This window comes from Tursiops truncatus, chromosome 19 (assembly GCF_011762595.2).
Source record: "Tursiops truncatus isolate mTurTru1 chromosome 19, mTurTru1.mat.Y, whole genome shotgun sequence".
NCBI lineage: Eukaryota > Metazoa > Chordata > Mammalia > Artiodactyla > Delphinidae > Tursiops > Tursiops truncatus.
The window spans coordinates 4,158,894-4,177,205 of NC_047052.1; positions in this window are offsets into that span (position 1 = coordinate 4,158,894).

Here is an 18,312-nt window from a genome sequence, read left to right on the forward strand (position 1 = left end):
AGTGATTTAACCTCTGTGTGACTCAGTTTCCCTTCCTGAAATTGGCAAAAAGAGTACCTGATTTCTCCCTACCTCACAGGGATGTTGTGACGATAAATGTGTTCACGGAAGAAAGAAATTATATAAAAATCTCAAGGTATTATTTTTATGGTATTGTTACTGAACAGAAATAGAAAAATTCAACAGGAAAAAAAAAGAAAAGGGAGGTGGGGGGTCAGAGTCAGAGAAGGAGGAGGTGTGATGCAGAAGCAGAGGCTGGAGGGGTGCACTCTGAGGCTGGAGGAGGGGCCAAGAGCCAAGGGATGCAGGCGCCTCTAGAAGCAGGAAGAGGCCAGGAAACAGATTCTCTCCTGGAACCTCCAGAGGGAACCAGCCCTGCGACACCCTGACTGTAGTCCAGTGAGACCCATTTTGGTCTTCTGACCTGCGGGCCTGCAAGACCATAGATTTATGTTGATTTATATGCTGTTTTAAGTCTCTAAGGTTTGGTTCACTCATTACAGCAGCCAGAGGACACTAACACTGATCCACGATTCGCTGTGACTGCAAAAGGACATCGGGGCAGTCATGAAGTTGGGCCACAGGCTCCCGTGCTGCCCCTCAAAGGGGAAGCAACCGTGAGTCAGCTGCAGCGCAGGGAACGGCTTCCACGCAGCGCGGCTCGCACACCACACGGCACTCGGCTCAGCCCTGAGTCGTCTGGCTCCAGAGGTGCCGCTTTAGAGCCTCTTCACCGGAAACGACCCGGGTTCGCCTGCTTATTTTTCTAGCAATCAAGTAACACTTTCCAGATGCAAAAATCGGACAGGGGCCAGGCTCAGCCTTCATCCCCGTGGGCAGCAGCCACCCTCCACCATTGGGGGAGCCCCAGGACGCCCGCAGAAGCTCGGACCAGACTGGACGTGACCGTGGCCGAGACCGCGGGCAGAGACTCCGGGCATCCTCTGCGTCTCCCATCGTTGTCCTGCTCCTCCGTGCACTTCTCATCCCCGTGGGACTGACAGCTACGCTCACACATGTGCTCAGAGGTGTGTCTCTATTTTCTATAACGGGGCGGTTGGAGGTGATGTGGGAAGTGGTACTCGGACTTGACAATAAGCAGTATCCCAGTTTCTCTCACTTGAGAGCATCTCTGCTCATTCAAAAAGTCTCAGGTCACTAATCTGAGATGCGCCACCCAGAGCCTCTCATGGCTGCTTCTTCCTTGACTCTCTCCTTCCTGTGATGCCTCCTGGGGTGGGAGGAAAGTTTAGGGTCTTTGTGGTTTTCCCGGGGGAGGGGAACCCACCCAACCCCCAGATCCTTTTACGAGACACAGGAGCCAATATTAGCATCCTGGGGCTGCCAGAACAAATGACCACAGACAGGGGGGCTTAAGACAACAGGAATTCATTTTCTTGCAGTTCTGGAGACCAGAAGTCTGAAATCAAAGTGTGGGCAAATCCTTCCTGCCCTTTCCAGCTTCTGGGGCCTCAGGCGTTCGTTCCTGTGGCTGCATCACCCCAATCTCTGCCTCCGTCCTCACACAGCCTCTCCTCTTCTCAGAGGGACACTGGTCATTGCAGTGAGGGCCCACCTGGGTGATCCAGGATGATCTCATCTTGAGATCTGCTGCATGACCACTTGATCACATCTGCAGACTTTCTCCAAACGAGGTCACACTCGCCATTCTGGGGGTTGGCGTGTGGACACAGCTTTTTAGCAGGCCCCTTCAACGCACTCCAGCAAGCTTGGGCTCAGCTACGGCCACTCCCTCCTAGCCAGGCCGCTGCAGCAGCCTGGGCCCACGGCGCTGCCCCATGTTGGAGCTCGCCCGGTGCACGGTGCTCTCCCCTCCATGTCGCACTGGGGGTGGCTCTGAGTCCTTCTGCTTTCAGCCTCCCCTTTAATCTCCCTCCTTCCCTCAGCTCTGGCGGTGGGGGGGCACCCAGGGGGACAGCCCAGGGCACTTTGCCACCCCCATTTCTTTCTCATTCCCCCTCCCTCACCCGGCTGGAGCTGGGAAGGAAGGATCTCCCACCTTCTTGTGTTGCAAGGATGCCCCTTTCACGAAGCCCTGAATTTCACTCCCCTATGGCTGATAATCAGCGTGGAGGCCAAACTCAATGCGCTTTTTTTTTTTAAATTGCAGTACAGTTGATTTGCAATGTTGTGTTAGTTTCAGGTGTACAGCAAAGTGATTCAGTTATATATATATTGTTTTTCAGACTCTTTCTGATTACAGGTTATTAAAAAATATTGAGTATACTTCCCTGTGCTATATAGTAGGTCCTTCTTGTTTATTTTATATATAGTAGCGTGTCTTTGCTAACCCTAAGCTCCTAATTTATCCCTCCCCCCTACGGTTTCCCCTTTGGTAACCATAGGTTTGTTTTCTATGCCTGTGAGTCTGTTTCTGTTTTGTAAATAAGTTAATCTGTATCACTTTTATTAGATGCCACATATAAGTGATATCATATGCTATTTGTCTTTGTCTGGCTTACTTCACTTTGTATGATAATCTCTAGATCCATCCATGTTACTGGAAATGGCATTATTTCATTCTTTTTTATGGCTGAGTAGTATTCCATTGTATATACGTACCACATCTCCTTTATCTATTCATCTGTCGACGGACACTGAAGTTGCTTCCATGTCTTGGCTACCGTAAATAGTGCTGCTATGAACACTGGGGTGCATGTATCTTTTTTTTTTTTAATTTATTTTTGGTTGTGTTGGGTCTTTGCTGCTGCACACAAGCCTTCTCTAGTCGTGGCGAGCGGGGGCTACTCTTTGTTGCAGTGCGCAGGCTTCTCATTGTGGTGGCTTCTCTTGTTGCACAGCAGGGGCTCTAGGCGCACGGGCTTCAGTAGTTGTGGCATGCAGGCTCAGTAGTTGTGGCGCACGGGCTTAGTTGCTCTGCGGCATATGGGATCTTCCCAGACCAGGGCTCGAACCCACGTCCCCTGCATTGGCAGGCGGATTCTTAACCACTGAGCCGCCAGGGAAGCCCGCGTGTATCTTTTTGCATTAGAGTTTTCACCTTTTCTGGATATATGCCCAGGAGTGGGATTGCTGGATCATATGGTAGTTCTATTTTCAGTTTTTTAAGGAACCTCCATACTGTTCTCCACAGTGGTTGCACCAACTTAAATTCCCACAAACAGTGTAGGAGGGTTCCTTTTTCTCCACACCCTCACCAGCATTTGTTATTTGTAGAATTTTTGGTGATAACAGGCCTGGCTCTTGACGCATAAGTGGGAGCTAAAGGGATTTAGAAAACCTTTCTCTTTACCGGTGTCCACTTTCAGGCCTCTGATCTCAGTAAGAACTCTAAAAGCTAGACTCCGACTCCTCTCTCATGCTGAGCTCCTGAAGCATCCCTGGTCCCCCAGAGGCAGACAGAAGCCTCAGCTGAGAAGGGGAGAGGCCAGGTACCCCGAAACACAAAAGAGGAAGGGGCATCTGCGTGTTCTCATACGATCCCCTTCCACTGACTCGCGGCGCCCACACTGACCCAAACCCACCAGCAGGGGGCCGCAGAGGCGTTTTAAAATCAAACCTATAGGAGGTCGACTTCAAATAGAGCTCAACCAGTTCCAACAAACGTCTATACCGCACAACCACAATCACAGGTAGAATGTTTCCACCACCTCATGCCCCTCCCCAGTCAGCCCTGGGCCCTCCCTCACCTCCCACCCCCCTCCCACCTCCCCCAGCTTTGCCTGTTCCAGCAGGTCCCGTAAATGGGATCATACAGTGCATTAAGAGATGACCCTTCCCTTCCCCTATAGGTGAGCACATTCAAGCCACCAGCTCGTCAAGCCTGGCCAGTGAGGAAAGACTTTACAGTAAGTTAAAACTCATTGATTTGTATGCTAAAAAAAATAATACAGGGGACTTCCCTGGCAGTCCAGTGGTTAAGACTCTGCGCTTCCAACGCAGGGGGCGCACGTTTCAGCCCTGGTCGGGGAAGTAAGATCCCACACGCCGAGCAGAGCGGCCAAAAAATAAAAAATTAAAAACCCCCCCCCCCCCCCAATAATAATAATACAGATGTCATGAGGTGGTTGTGAGGTTTAAACGCAAAGTGCCCAGCACTTCTTTAAAAACCTGTAAGCGATAGTCATTATTGCTGTGCCTCCTCTCTTCGCCACTTTGCGGCCAGAAGTCATCTGAAAGTTCAAGCCTGACCAAGACACTCCAGCTTCGTCCCTGGCTGCCTTCCGGGGTCCTCTCCCGCTACTGCACCCACTTCCCTGCGCCTCCCCTCACACACACAGCCGCCCATGCTTCCGCCTCCTGCTGCTGAGCCCACAGGGCCCTTCCGTGCCCCTGGGCCTTGGCACGTGCTCTACCCCCTCCGCCTGGGGAGCTCCCGCCTCGCATGACCCAGCACAAACGCTACCTCCTCGGTGAAGACAGATGGTTGGCAGGTCACAGGTGCTTAGGTCACTGTCTTCCTCAGCGGCACCTTGTGCTTCCTCTTTCCTTGCATTTATCATGCAATTTACTTTACTCACCTGTCAAAACGGATGAAGTAAATGGAATCAACTGAATTACTGATTCGTCACTAGGCTGGAAGACTGTTCTGCGGCCCCATGGCCTGGGGCCTTGCGTGGCTGGTGGGGAGAGATTACGCCCCATCTCTTGGCTTTGAACTTGGCCATGTTTGATCACTTTCTTTGTTCAAAGGGCTTCTATGATGGCCACAAGGAGAACAGGCCACACTTGGGGGACTGGGCACAGAACAAAGATGTGGGAGCTGGAATGGGATCCAACCTGCCGCCTGGAGGCAAGCCCAGCGGAACCTGGCACAGATCAGGTGATCCCCACCCCCCTCCCCAGCTACCTGCAGACGTGGAAGCCAGGTGACGCCAGCAACAGCATCTCTACGACAAAGACCATGTCTCGTTCCCTCTGTCTGCTCAGCACCAGCACAGGGCTGATTCCTAAGGGGAAGACGTTTCAGAAGGCCCTGTTAAACATTTTACTGTTCATCTCAGCCGTGGGGGAGAACAGACAAAGATGGGAGATCCGAGCACAATGGGCCCTCTCGGGGACAGCTCCGGGGTTCAGAGCATGGGTTCTGATGGGTGGACAGCCCAGACGTGAATTCCAGCCTCTGCTGGAAGGGCTGGAGCCTCAGTTTCATCACCCACAAAGTGGGGCTAACGACAGCGGGGACCTCCCAGTACTATTGGAAGGAGCAGATGAACTGACGTAGACAAAGCTCTGAGCGTGGTGCCTGCTGCGCTGTCACTCACGCCCGTCACCACAATATGCCCTAAAACCGATGCGCTGGAGAGACACGCCAGCCAACCCAAGAGTAATTGCTGGACTTCGCAATTACTGGAAAACACTAGTCAGAAGTATGCTGCGGCCAGGGACATTCTGGAGCATGGAACACGCAGCTCCGCAGAGAGACGCTTAGCACAAGGGAAGGGAGGGAAACCACAGGGAAAAGGGGAGCCGAGGTGAGCTCGTCATTGCTGCGGGCTGGGCTTTTAGCCATCACCTCACTTCTCCCAAATTTCCAGAACTCTCCATCTTGCTCCTTTGACAATTCAAACCATAGACACCACACCTGTGAGCTTGGGGAATAAGAGGCACGTGGCTTCTGGGGTAGGTTTACTCTGTTTCCTACTGGTAACCAGAGGCAAACCCAAATATGCATTTTTATTATTATTGACCTTTTCCTTAACCAATTAATTGTCTCATGACTGGTCTCATTATTTTAGGGAAAATGGCTACTTTCTGTACATCCCTAATGAAACTTCAACTTTCTAAATATCTACAAGTAAATAAAAGAGATAAATTAGAATCAGACAAGCTATGCAATTAATCTAAAAGAAGAGAAGAAAAAATGATAAAAAAGTAACAAAAGATAAGACAAATGGAAAGCAAAGAGCAAAATGGCAGGTTTTAACCCAACGATGTTATTTATTTTAAACATAACTGATCTCAACACTCCAATTAAAAGGCAGAGGTTGTCAGATTGTATAAAAAAGCAAGGTGCTATTAAAAAAAAAAAAAAAAAAAAAAAGCAAGGTGCTGGGGACTTTCCTGGTGGCGCAGTGGTTAAGAATCCGCCTGCCAATGCAGGGGACACGGGTTCAAGCCCTGGTCCGGGAAGATCCCACACGCCGCAGAGCAACTAAGCCCATGCACCACAACTACTGAGCCTGCACTCTAGAGCCCACGAGCCACAACTACTGAGACCGCATGCCACAACTACTGAGCCCATGCACCACAACTACTGAAGTCTGTGCACCTAGAGCCCATGCTCCGCAACAAGAGAAGCCACTGCAATGAGACACGCACCGCAACAAAGAGTAGCCCCCACTCACCGCAACTAGAGAAAGCCCGCATGCAGCAACGAAGACCCAACACAGCCAAAAATAAATCAAAAAAATTTTTTAACAAAAGATTAAAAAAAAGACACCTGTACCCTTATGTTCATTGCAGCATTATTTACAATAGCCTAAGGTATGGAAACAACCTAAGTGTCCACTGATGGATGAATGGATAAAGAAGATGCTGTGAATATATACAATGGAATATTACTCAGCCATAAAAAAGAATGAAACCCTGACATTTGCAACAACATGGATGGATTTAGAGGGTATTATGCTAAGTGAAATAAGTCAGAGAAAAACGAATACCATATGATTTCACTCGTATGTGGAATCTAAAAAACAAAGCAAAACCAACAAACAAAAACTCATAGACTGTACACTTAAAATTAACACATTATAAATCAACTATACTTCAATTAAAAAAAAACCTCATAGATACAGAGAACAGATTAGTGGTTACCAGAGAGGAAAGGGGCTGGAGGGTGGGTGGAAAGGGTGAAGAGGGTCCACTGTATGGTGATGGGTGGTAACTAGACTCATGGTGGTGACGACTCTGTAGTATATACAGATGTTGAACTCTAATGCTGTATACCTAATACTAATATAATAACAACAAACAATAATAATCACAGCAAGTTATTTTGGGTAGACATTAACAAGCAGATCCTAAAATACACATGGAAACACAAAGAATATAAAATAGCCAAAACAAATTTGAAAAAAGAAAAAAAGTTAGGTTTACATTCCTATTCAAGATTGTTAACATAAAACAGAAAGCGAGACCCACACACATATGGTCAATATTTTGTCTGTGAAAGTGCAAAGGCAAATTGGATGAGGAAAGGATTTCGAGCACCTTCAACAAAAGGTGCTGGAAGCATTAAATATCTAAATGCAGAAAATTAACTTTGATCTATACCTGGTACCATATACAGAAATGAACTCAATCAAATCAGAGACCTACATGTAAAACCTAAAATCATAAAACTTCTAGAAGAAAACACAGGAGAAACTCTCTGAGACCTTGGGCTAGGAGGTGATTTCTTAGATACAACATCAAAAGCACAATCCATAAAAGAACAAGTTGATAAATGGGATGACGATGAGCTGTTGGTTTACAATGTGTATAGAGATGATATATGTGGCTACAGTGGCATTTAGTATGGGGGAGGGGTACATGAAAATATACTGTCGCAAGGGTCCTGTATTCTCCTGGAGTAATTCAATATGAACACTACGTAGGTTGTGATCAGTTAAAGATGCCTATTGAAATCCCTAGAACGACCATTAAAAATAATGGTGTTGGGCTTCCCTGGTGGCACAGTGGTTCAGAGTCCGCCTGCCGATGCAGGGGACACGGGTTCGTGCCCCGGTCCGGGAAGATCCCACGTGCCACGGAGCGGCTGGGCCCGTGAGCCACGGCCGCTGAGCCTGCGCGTCGGGAGCCTGTGCTCCGCAATGGGAGAGGCCAGAACGGCGAGAGGCCCGCGTACCACCAAAAAAAATAATAATAATGGTGTTTTCCATGACAAGAGGGAATACTTCTAAAACATACTAAGCAAAAACAGAGAAAAAGAGCATCATACAAGGGTACAAGCCTAAAAACATACATATACATACGTGTGTGTGTGTCTGTGTGCGTGTGTGTGTGTGTGAATGTAAAAAGGCCAAAAAGAAATATTCACACATATGAATGTTGAGATTACAGAGGTTTGGGATTTTTTTCCTTACTGTTCAATGACTAACAAACACGCTTCCAGTGAGCACATATTACCTTAGGCGGAAATGTGCAAAACAGGAAAATGAAAGAAATATGAGGGAGGGAAGAGAAAGGAGAAACAAGGAGAGAAGGGAGAGGGGGAGGAACAGAGGGCGCAAAGGAACACCTGTTGCCAGGGATCTTGGACAGCAGATGGGGGAGGGCTTCCCCACCCTCTAAGGCACCATCAAGTATATGACGACCTGCCAGGTACCTGCAAGAGCTGGGCATCCGGTGAACGTGGAGGAGACACGTGCCTGTCAAACAGTTCGCACCTGGAGCCGCCTGGTCTGTCCTCAGTATGGACTGAGGGCAGCTGGAGGCATGGTGCTGCTTCCCCATTAATTGAGAAGAGCAAGCAAATCCACTTCCGGCCTCTGTGCGGCGCACGCACAAATGATGGGGATCAAGTGCTTTTGGTGCGTGGGTGGGGTCCCAGGGTAGCCCCACTTGCGGTCTGTTTCTGAGATTGGTCAAAATAATGAGGAGGGGGCTTCCCTGGTGGCGCAGTGGTTGGGAGTCCGCCTGCCAATGCAGGGGACGCGGGTTCGCGTCCCGGGTCCAGGAGGATCCCACGTGCCGCGGAGCGGCTGGGCCCGTGAGCCATGGCCGCTGGGCCTGCACGTCCGGAGCCTGTGCTCCGCGATGGGAGAGGCCACGGCAGTGAGAGGCCCGCGTACCGACAAAAAAAAAAAATGAGGAGTAAGGGAAATTCCTACTTCCACCTCTTGGCAAGCCCTAGGGGACGACGGGTCAGGGTTCGGGCCGCTGAGTCAGTCTTGCTGACCAGGACAGGCATGGGTCAGCGGAAGAGAAGGTTCTAAAGGTCCCGTGAGTGACGGGATCTTGCTGCATCTGCAGAAGGAGCCAACTCTGGCAGGGAAACGGCAGCTCTCTACACAGAAAGGCATCTCTGGCCTCCCAGAATTCTTAATGAAAACAAAACATCATCAACGTACAAACTCTTCAAGGATAACTCTTCTTTTGCCAGTATTTCCTGCCAGTAAACAAAACCCATCTGAGAGGTTAACGACTTAGCTGTTTACGAGGTCTCTGTGACACAGGGGCTGATCCGCCAGTTATGAATCAGAAAGGTTGTGACCAGCAGAACGCTGAAATTGCGAAAGTATGTCCCTGAAGGATGAGCCAGCCAGCCCGCTGTGTTTACCGGGAAGACGTGTCTCCAGAATTTGATTTTTTAGTTTATCCTGGCTAAGAGGCACCATAAAAATGGGCCTGGGTTTGAATCCCTGCCACAGTGCTTCCTTGCTGTGTGTCCTTGAGAAAATCACTTGCCTTCTCTGGCCCTCACTCCCCTCTGTAACCGAGGATAGTAAGCATGATCTACCTCCAAGAGCCGCTGTGGAGATAAATGAGAGGACTATGAAGTGCATATTGGTCAGGACGCATTAAGTGCCTACTAAGTGGTAGCTCTTATAATTAGTATTTAAAATACAGACTCTGTGCCACGTGCGTTTGACCCAGGTGTTCCACTGCCTAGATGCATCGTGCTCTGTTAGCCGACACCCCAAGCACCCTCCAGTGGTGTCACAGCCTGGGCCTGGGACACAGAGACCAGGTAGGACCCTCACTCTGCCACACCTGTCCTCTCTGTGGCTTAGTTTCTCCGTCTGTAACATGACAGGCCTCAGCCAGCTCCCTAAGAACCCAATCCACTCTGACCCTCTCCACTTTTCCAACGAAAAGCAGAACGAAAATCAGCTCAACACATACAACTGGGATGGAGATGGACGCACACGCGTCCAGGAGAGTTGAATTCAGGGTGAACCTCAAACTATTGTAGAGGAAAAAGGCTTCTAAGCTTAAACCTGATTGATTTCTGGGTCCCTGCGACGCCAGGACGTGCTGAGTTCCTTGACACCCTCAGCTGCCATGGGCTCCCACAGTGATTATCATTATTAAAAATAAAACCATGGAGGTTTGGTGCTGTCAAGATGCACCAGCACTGTCCTTCCTGCCTCTCCCACTGAAATCAACTCAGAAGTAAACAGAGGCAGACAGACTGGGGGAAGAGCTAGAATCCAAGGCATGCTGGGGCGGCGGTGAGTTTCCACGCTTCTCCTGGTACCTCCTGGCCTGAGCTCACAGGCGCTGGGAGGGAACCGCGCACCAGGCAGGGCAGAGAGAGCTCCGAGAGAACCCTTCTGTTTCTGCACTGGGCAACAGCAAAGGGAAGAGTTAGAGAGAGTGCGGAGTGCCCTGAGTTATTCTCCCTTTGTTCTGTTTTTCCCCGTTGTCTCCTGTCCCGGCCTCCAGGGAGTCTGCGGCAGGGAGGCGGTTGGACAGGCACCTGGAACTTCAAAATCTGAAAAGCTTCTCTCTAATCAGAAAAACTGTGGTCCCAAGAATGCGGGGGCACCCCCATAGCTTTTCCCTCACTCTGACCTCTTGCCACTTGGTCCTGGAGGCAGACAGGGGCAGGAAGAGCATGGCAGAGCCAGGAACTAAGGCCCAGGCTCTGTGGCCATGGGAGGGGGAAGGAGAACCGGAGTCTGGGGAGGTGGGAGGAGGAGGGAACTCAAGAAAGCGACCCATGAAGTGGCAGAGGAACTCCTAGGCTCATCTCTGTGCTGCACATGCATGGAACTCTCAAGACATATTAGAAAATGTTTTGAACTGAAAATGAAAATACAAAGTATCAAAATTGGTGGGATGCAACTAAAGCCATCTTTAGAGGGAAATTTATAGCATTAGAAAATACTAGGAAAAAAATAATAAAGATCTCAAATCCACCATTTAAGCTCCCATCCTAAGAAACTGGGAAAACAAGAGCAAAATAAACCCAAAGCAAGCAGAAGAAACAAAATAATAAAGACAAAAAGCAAAAATTAATGACACTGAAACCAGTGACAGAAAACCAATGAGAAAATCAATGAAATCAAAAGCTAAAACTTTTAAAAGGCCAGTAAAATTTGACAAATCTCTAACAAGGCTGACAAAAGAGAGAGACAGACACACACACACAAATGGCCAATATGCGGAATAAAAAGGAGTTAACACCATAGATAGACCACAGAGACACTAACAGGATAATGAGAGAACACCCTGAGCATCTCTTTGCACTTAAACTCAACAACCTAGATGAATTAGAACTATTTCTGAAAAGCCACAGATGACCAAATTCACCCAAGATGAAAGAGATTATCCAGGAGTCCTCTATGTATTAAAGTAATTGAACTTGTAGTTTAAAACTTCCCGAAAAAGAAATCTTTAGGCCCAGATAGTTTTACTAGTGAAAACTACCAAACGTTTCAAGTAGAAATAACACCAGTCCTACACGAGGAGGGAACACTTACCAATTCATTTTAAGAGGCCAGTACTATTCTGACACCCAAACCGTACAAAGACAATACAAGAAATGTGCATGGACCAGTGTGCATCACAAACACAGACACAAAAATCTTCAACAAATATTAGCAAATAGAGTCCAGCAATGTATAAAAAATACACTACACCATGACCAAATGGTGTTTATCCCAGGAATGCAGGCTGGTGGAGTATTAAAAAACCAATCAACACACTCCACCATATTAATAAACTAAAGAAGAAAAAACACAGAATCATATGAATTGGTGTAGAAGAAAACATTTGACAAAATTCAACACCCATGCATGATTAAAAACGCTGAAAAACTCAGAGTAGAAAGGAACTTCCTTAATCTGGTAAAAGACATCTACAATAAGACTAGGGTTGAACTCACACTGCCCAGACAGCCCCTCCTCTGAGCTCTCCCAGCCCCCAACTCCTGTTCTGTGACCAGCACTCACTGCTTTCTCCACCCCACTGCCTAGGTCCTGCTTTCTCCCACTAACTGTGAACCCTTCAAGATGGAAGCTGTCAGACTTCTCGCCTCATTTCATTTATGAGCTGCCTGCAACAAGAAGAAAAACCTAGCACTGAGTCGGTACTAAATAATGGTCTGATGAATGAATTAAATTCAGTTAAAATTAACCCAAGATCTGACTCTCATAATAGTTACGAGCATTTCTGGAGGAGGGGGAGGCTGTTATGTGATGGTGGAGACAGACTGGCCAGAGCTGCCTGATCCCCAGACCCCACTGGCACCAGCATAAATTCTCAGCGCAAAGGTCTCCTTGGCATGTACGGTACTAAGAATGGACAGAGAAAGGCCGTGTAGACACAGTTATTATCAATTAGGACCGGGCTGGAACTACCTGGGGTTTGGAAAATTGTTTTCAGATTATTTTCCAAGTGTTCGATGAAACCCCAAAGACATTTTCCCAGGCATTATTTCCCCCAGAAGTTGTAAACCCATAAGCATTTACATAAGAGTTTAACCCTCAGATTGAGGATTTGTTTGTGCTGAACTCATCCCAACAGAACGGCCCGCGGTGCCCAGACAACTTGTGCTCTCTGTATTTATTCAAACGTGGACCTCGATGCTTGCATTCGAATGCACTCAACTGAATTTCGTATTAATTCTCAAACCAGTGCTTGAATTCCAAGAGGGTACTGGTTTGACAGATGTGTTTCTCTAATTACTGGAATCAAGATAAGCCTCTGGCATTGCAACATGGCCAAACTTCAGAACTTAGAGAACCCCGGACCCTTGGTCTTCGAGAAGTGGGGGATGGGAGGGGGGGCGCTACAGCAGCTAACTGGTCTGGCAACACAGGCTTGGAGACACAGAGGAGAAAATATTTCTAAACTTAGAAAGTAAAAAATGCCCGGTGTAGAAAAACTGGAATACACAAATAGACTGGGGGCAGGTACCTACAGAGACAAGCACTGGTGATGTTTGGATGAAGGTATTTGCTTTCAGGTTTTCTGGGGAAGGGGGTTGTTCTGTTTTTGTTTTGCACTGGGCTTTCGGAATTGGCTTTCAAGGTGGCAAATGCATGGGTGAGATGAAGGGGCAGGGCTGTGTGATTAACCAACCAGCCGTTGGCCCCTCCACTAAAGCTTGGAGCCACCAAGATGCACTGGTCGCCCTCCTGTGGGCAGCAGGGTGAGCTGGCCCGGGGACCAGAAAGCAGGATCCCGGCACTGTCACTCAGCAAACTTCCTCCAGAGAACAGGGACACTGTTTTCTGACCGTCTCTCCAAGGCGGACTGACAGGAGGTGCTCCACGGTGGACGGAACGCAGCGACTGCAAACCACCACCAGGTAAGCTTGCTTCCTCGTTTAACGGGACTAGCCGGCCCCCTTCCTAAGATTTTGGCGAGGATTAAGAAGATGCTGTGCGAAAACTCAATGTCACCTGGTTACCCTGGCATTTGCTTATCAGGTGACCATTCAATCACCAGTAACCAGGAATAAAAGGGTTTTCTATCCGGACTATAGAGTTTATCATTTTGAGAATCACTTACCAGTGGATACACTGATACTTTAGTAACTGGCGCTCTGCATATATTTCTGTGAGCTTAAATCTGCCTCCCATCCTGACCCTGGCCCTGGCCGCAGCCGGCCCCGGCCCCGGCCCCGGCCCCCTGCGGATTTCAACACAGAGGGATTGTGTTAACGCTGCTACGGGGACGGGGACGATTATAACTGCAGATTATCTTGGGTGAAAGAAGGTGCGGAGTACATGTTTTTTTCTTTGTTTTTTTTGGAGTACATGTTTTATGATGCTGTTTCTATGAAGTCCTAAGCGGTCAAATTCGCTATGGCAGTGGTTCTCACCTAGAGGTGATTTGGGTCCCCAGGGGACATTCGGCCATGTCTGGTGATGTTTTTGGTTGTCACAACGGGAGGGGGAGTGCAACTGGTATCCAGTGGGTGAGGCCACGATGCTCACATCCCACAATGCACAGGACAGCTGGCCACACGCAGGAGTCCACCGTGCCGAGGGTGAGAAGTGATGTATGACGGACGTCAGGTACTGGTGACCCTTAGGGAGCTTGGGGGCCCTGGGGCCCTGGAAATGCTCTACACGTTTACACGGGCAAATAAACATGCAAACGGCTCCTGAGCTGTCCATTTCGACATGAGTGCCTGGCCGCGTGCAAGTCACAGCTCGAGGCCCGGCCCCGCCGGGCCCAGCCTGGGTCCCCTCCAGTGTGGTATCACCGCCCTCGCCACCGCCCCTGCGTAAGTAGGACAAGGCGTTTTCGTCAACGCATCACTTTTTATTCAAGTGAAATTAAAGGGTTTGGTTGTGGGCGCTTCAAGTCAAACACAAACCTTGTGAACGTGCAGACTCATGGTAGCCACTTGGTTCTTTTCCACAATATTTTCCAAACCACCCAGACGCAGACAGCAGTTCTGTGAAAAGCGGGCAGGGAGGGCCTGGCCCACCCCTTCCTGCTCCACCGGCTGCAAACCTGCTTGGGGTGTCAGCGCTGGGGGCGTGTAAAGACCCGGGGGTCACCTGCTCAGTGGGCCAGGAGGTCAGATCTGAGAGCTCAGCCGCTGGCTGTGCTCACACCACGAGCTGCGACGTCACCCATCCAGCCCAGGGCAAGGGCAGGCTGAAGGATGCGCTGGCCGGACCCTGTGAGGATGTCTTGCTGTGGCCGCCGCTGCCCGTTTGTTCTATTCTTTTTGCAGTGCCTTTTATTTTCCCTTTGAATCGTATTACGTACTGTCACCATTAGGACTAACAGGACAAAAACACTGAAACAGACTTGGTTTCAAAAGGGAAAGCACTCAAAGGTCAGAATAAATGTGGGCTTCAGAGGACAGCCTCAGGCACAGCGACCTAACGGGGTGCCTGAGAAGGCGACACACCCGCCAATGAGCAGTGAACAGGCCGAGTAGGTGGACAGCTCCCTACACCCAAAAGGAAGGTCTAAACGAAGACACTGAGACCTTCAGAGCTCGGAGTAAACTGTTTCCAGAAGAGAAATGATGACCGGCCGTTCCCTGTAGAGACCGGGGGCTAGTGTTAAGTTGAGTTCACCGTCAGCACCGTCTGCACAGGAGGCCCAGGCTGGACCCACGCGCTCCCCTGGGTCTGCGCCCCACTCCCCGGCACCCTTCCTTCCCCTCTTAACCTCCATCTCCTTTGCCTCTCCCACGGTATCATCCCTTCTGTGCCCTGAACTGGTCACCAGACAGAATAAAAGCAGATTTCAAGTTTGCTGTGTTTATTGAATGAAGTGTATGTTTTCTTCTTAGTTGTAAACGTGGGTCAGTTGAACTTTTTTTTTTTTTTTGCTGCACGCGGGCCTCTCACTGTTGCGGCCTCTCCCATTGCGGAGCACAGGCTCCGGATGCGCAGGCCCAGCGGCCACGGCTCACGGGCCCAGCGGCTCCGCGGCATGTGGCATCCTCCCGGACCGGGGCGCGAACCCGTGTCCCCTGCATCGGCAGGCGGACTCTCAACCACTGCACCACCAGGGAAGCCCGAGTTGAACTTTTAAACTTTATTTCTTTGAAAACAAACATTAGGTTGGATGCAAATCTTAGGTTGGACCAGTCTTTGGTTCATTTTTTCTGTGCACTGATGAATTTTACTTCTTTCTTTAAAAAGTCCCATGATAGGGCTTCCCTGGTGGCACAGGGGTTGGGAGTCCACCTGCCGATGCAGGGGACGCGGGTTCGTGCCCCGGTCCGGGAAGATCCCACATGCCGCGGAGCAGCTGGGCCTGTGAGCCGTGGCCGCTGAGCCTGCACGTCCGGAGCCTGTGCTCCGCAACGGGAGAGGCCACAACAGTGAGAGGCCCGCGTACCGCAAAAAAAAAAAAAAAGTCCCATGACAGCTGTAAAGAAGAACAGTAACAGAAAACTCCAGGGTGTGTGTATGCAGCTAGCCCTGGGTGGGCATCTGCATAAAAGGAAGACAGGGAGGAATGAACATTTCTACTGAGCAATCCAGGGGGCACCGGGGTCTGTGGTGACAGGCCGCCCACTACCCAGACACTCACACTATTTTCTAGTGGAAACTCAGCCAGCAGCAAACATGTCCCTATCCTGGGGGGCCCTGAGCAGGCAGGAAGATCCCACATGCCGCGGAGCGGCTGGGCCCGTGGGCCGTGGCTGCTGAGCCTGCGCGTCCGGGGCCTGTGCTCCGCAACGGGAGAGGCCACAACAGTGAGAGGCCCGCGTACCGCAAAAAAAAAAAAAAAAAAATCCTAGGAAGCAAGAGCAAACGTCTGATGAGGAAAAAGCACACCTGCTTGGCAATCTGCTGCGATTGATTTTAAAAAGACAAAATAGCATTATGTGTAGAGCAGGCTGTTAACACATGGCCTTGTTAGACTTTTTTTAAACTCTAAGATTTTTTTCCTAATGTTTTCGAAGCCCACTGACGCTCAGGAAATTGGTGTAATGGGTACTAACCTCAGCGGGCCAGTCAACAAGGCATCTTTCCTTCTTGAGCCAGAGAAGTAATAGAGAAGTCTTTGGTCTCTCTTGATGGACTAAGCACTTCCAAAGAGAAGCTTAACGAACCATGAGTGAAGCGGCCACACTGGCAGGACGCCGACTCCTGCAAAGTGAGCTGAGAGCTGTGCAGCATTGAACTCATAGGTTTACTTGGTTAATCCAAAGCAACTGACTTTGACTGCAATCTTAGCTTTCTAACTAGTTGGCCCGGTCAAGTACAAGCACCCTATGAGAACAATCACCAGAAATTTCCACTAAGGAAAAGACATAAAATGATGCATTTGCTGATTACAAAGTTACTACTAGCGGGACCCACACATTAGACCATGACTACATGACTGACCACCTGAAAAATTAAAGAAACAGCTTCTCTGAGCCACCGGGCAGCTGAACATGGCTCTACAAACAGGACAATGGAAGGACCGCCATTTTTCATTCTGAATGGAACCCATTTTTCATTCTTTCCTTCTGAAAGAGGCACGTGCACTTTCTTGGCTTGGGGCAAACAATACACCAACCAGATACACCTGATGACGTTCTTCGTGTAAGACAACTTCCAAGTCTTGTTAGCAATATTTCACACAGTAAAGGAAAATCTCCCTGTGATGTACTTCTGACGGTACCCTAGCATTCACAGTGGTTTAAAAGCCACTGAGAAAGACATGTCAAATGCGAATGAAGGAAAATCACTAAATTTGTATCCCCAGCACCAAGGTTACGGGGCCAAGTTCTTAGTGTAAATGACCCTAAAGCCAACGAAATAGTCTTGGAATTATAAAAATACTAAAAATTGCAGCAGGAAACACTAAACATTTAGCTCGAAGTGTCAAGAACAACATGGATAGGCCCACAATTCACCTGGGACCCTAGAAAGCACTGGATTTGCTAGAATGATCGGGTTTTCTATCCAAGGGCCAATCAATCACTGCAGGGACCAAATGCAGGTAATCGTGAACTCCAGGCTAGCGTCTCCTTGCTATATATTCGGCCCCTTTAGGAGCTTTGCTCTTCGTCTGCAGCTGGGCATCCCGATCCCACTTAAGCACAAGAAAACTGGGAAGCTATTATCTGTCCTACATACAATTGGAGCTGTCAGGGGGTGTGGGATTATGCATGCTCTTTCAGACAACACACTCATGTACAGGGTAACAGAGGAGCCATCTGAGGGCTACCAGACAGCTGAATCTAAAAGTCCGATGTGCCAGAGGGGACAGCAGCCTGAAGAGTGAATGCAGGACTTGCCTGGTGGCGTAGTGGTTAAGAATGCACCTGCCAATGCAGGGGACACGGGTTCGATCCCTGGCCTGGGAAGATCCCACATGCCTCGGAGCAACTAAGTTCGTGCGCCACAACTACTGAGCCGGTGCTCTAGAGCCCGCGAGCCACAACGACTGAGCCCTGTGCCACAACTACTGAAGCCTGCGCGCCTAGAGCCCGTGCTCTGCAACAAGAGAAGCCACCGCAATGAGAGGCCCGTGCACCAAAACGAAGAGTAACCCCCGCTCGCCACAACTAGAGAAAGCCCACATTCAGCAATGAAGACCCAACACAGCCAAAAATAAAATAAATTTTAAAACGTTGAATGCAGTACCTCTCCGCACATTACAGGGTCACCCGAGACACTGGATGCCCCACTGCACTTAATTCATCTCTAACCACTTTTGAGAGAGACAAGACCTTCCAAAGGAAGGCCTTAGTATCTCAGTTTCCAACATATTTTGGGCTTGACAGAATATGTAACTTAGCAATTTAATGATTATGTAGAGACCCTCGAACGACATTTGAGGGAAAATTTCCTCATCTAAATGCACGAGATGTGTTCTAACACTTGGAAGCAGGCTGGTGTACCAACGACGGCACTGTATGTCCGGGCTCCTGTTACAGATCCCTGAGAGAGGCCTTGT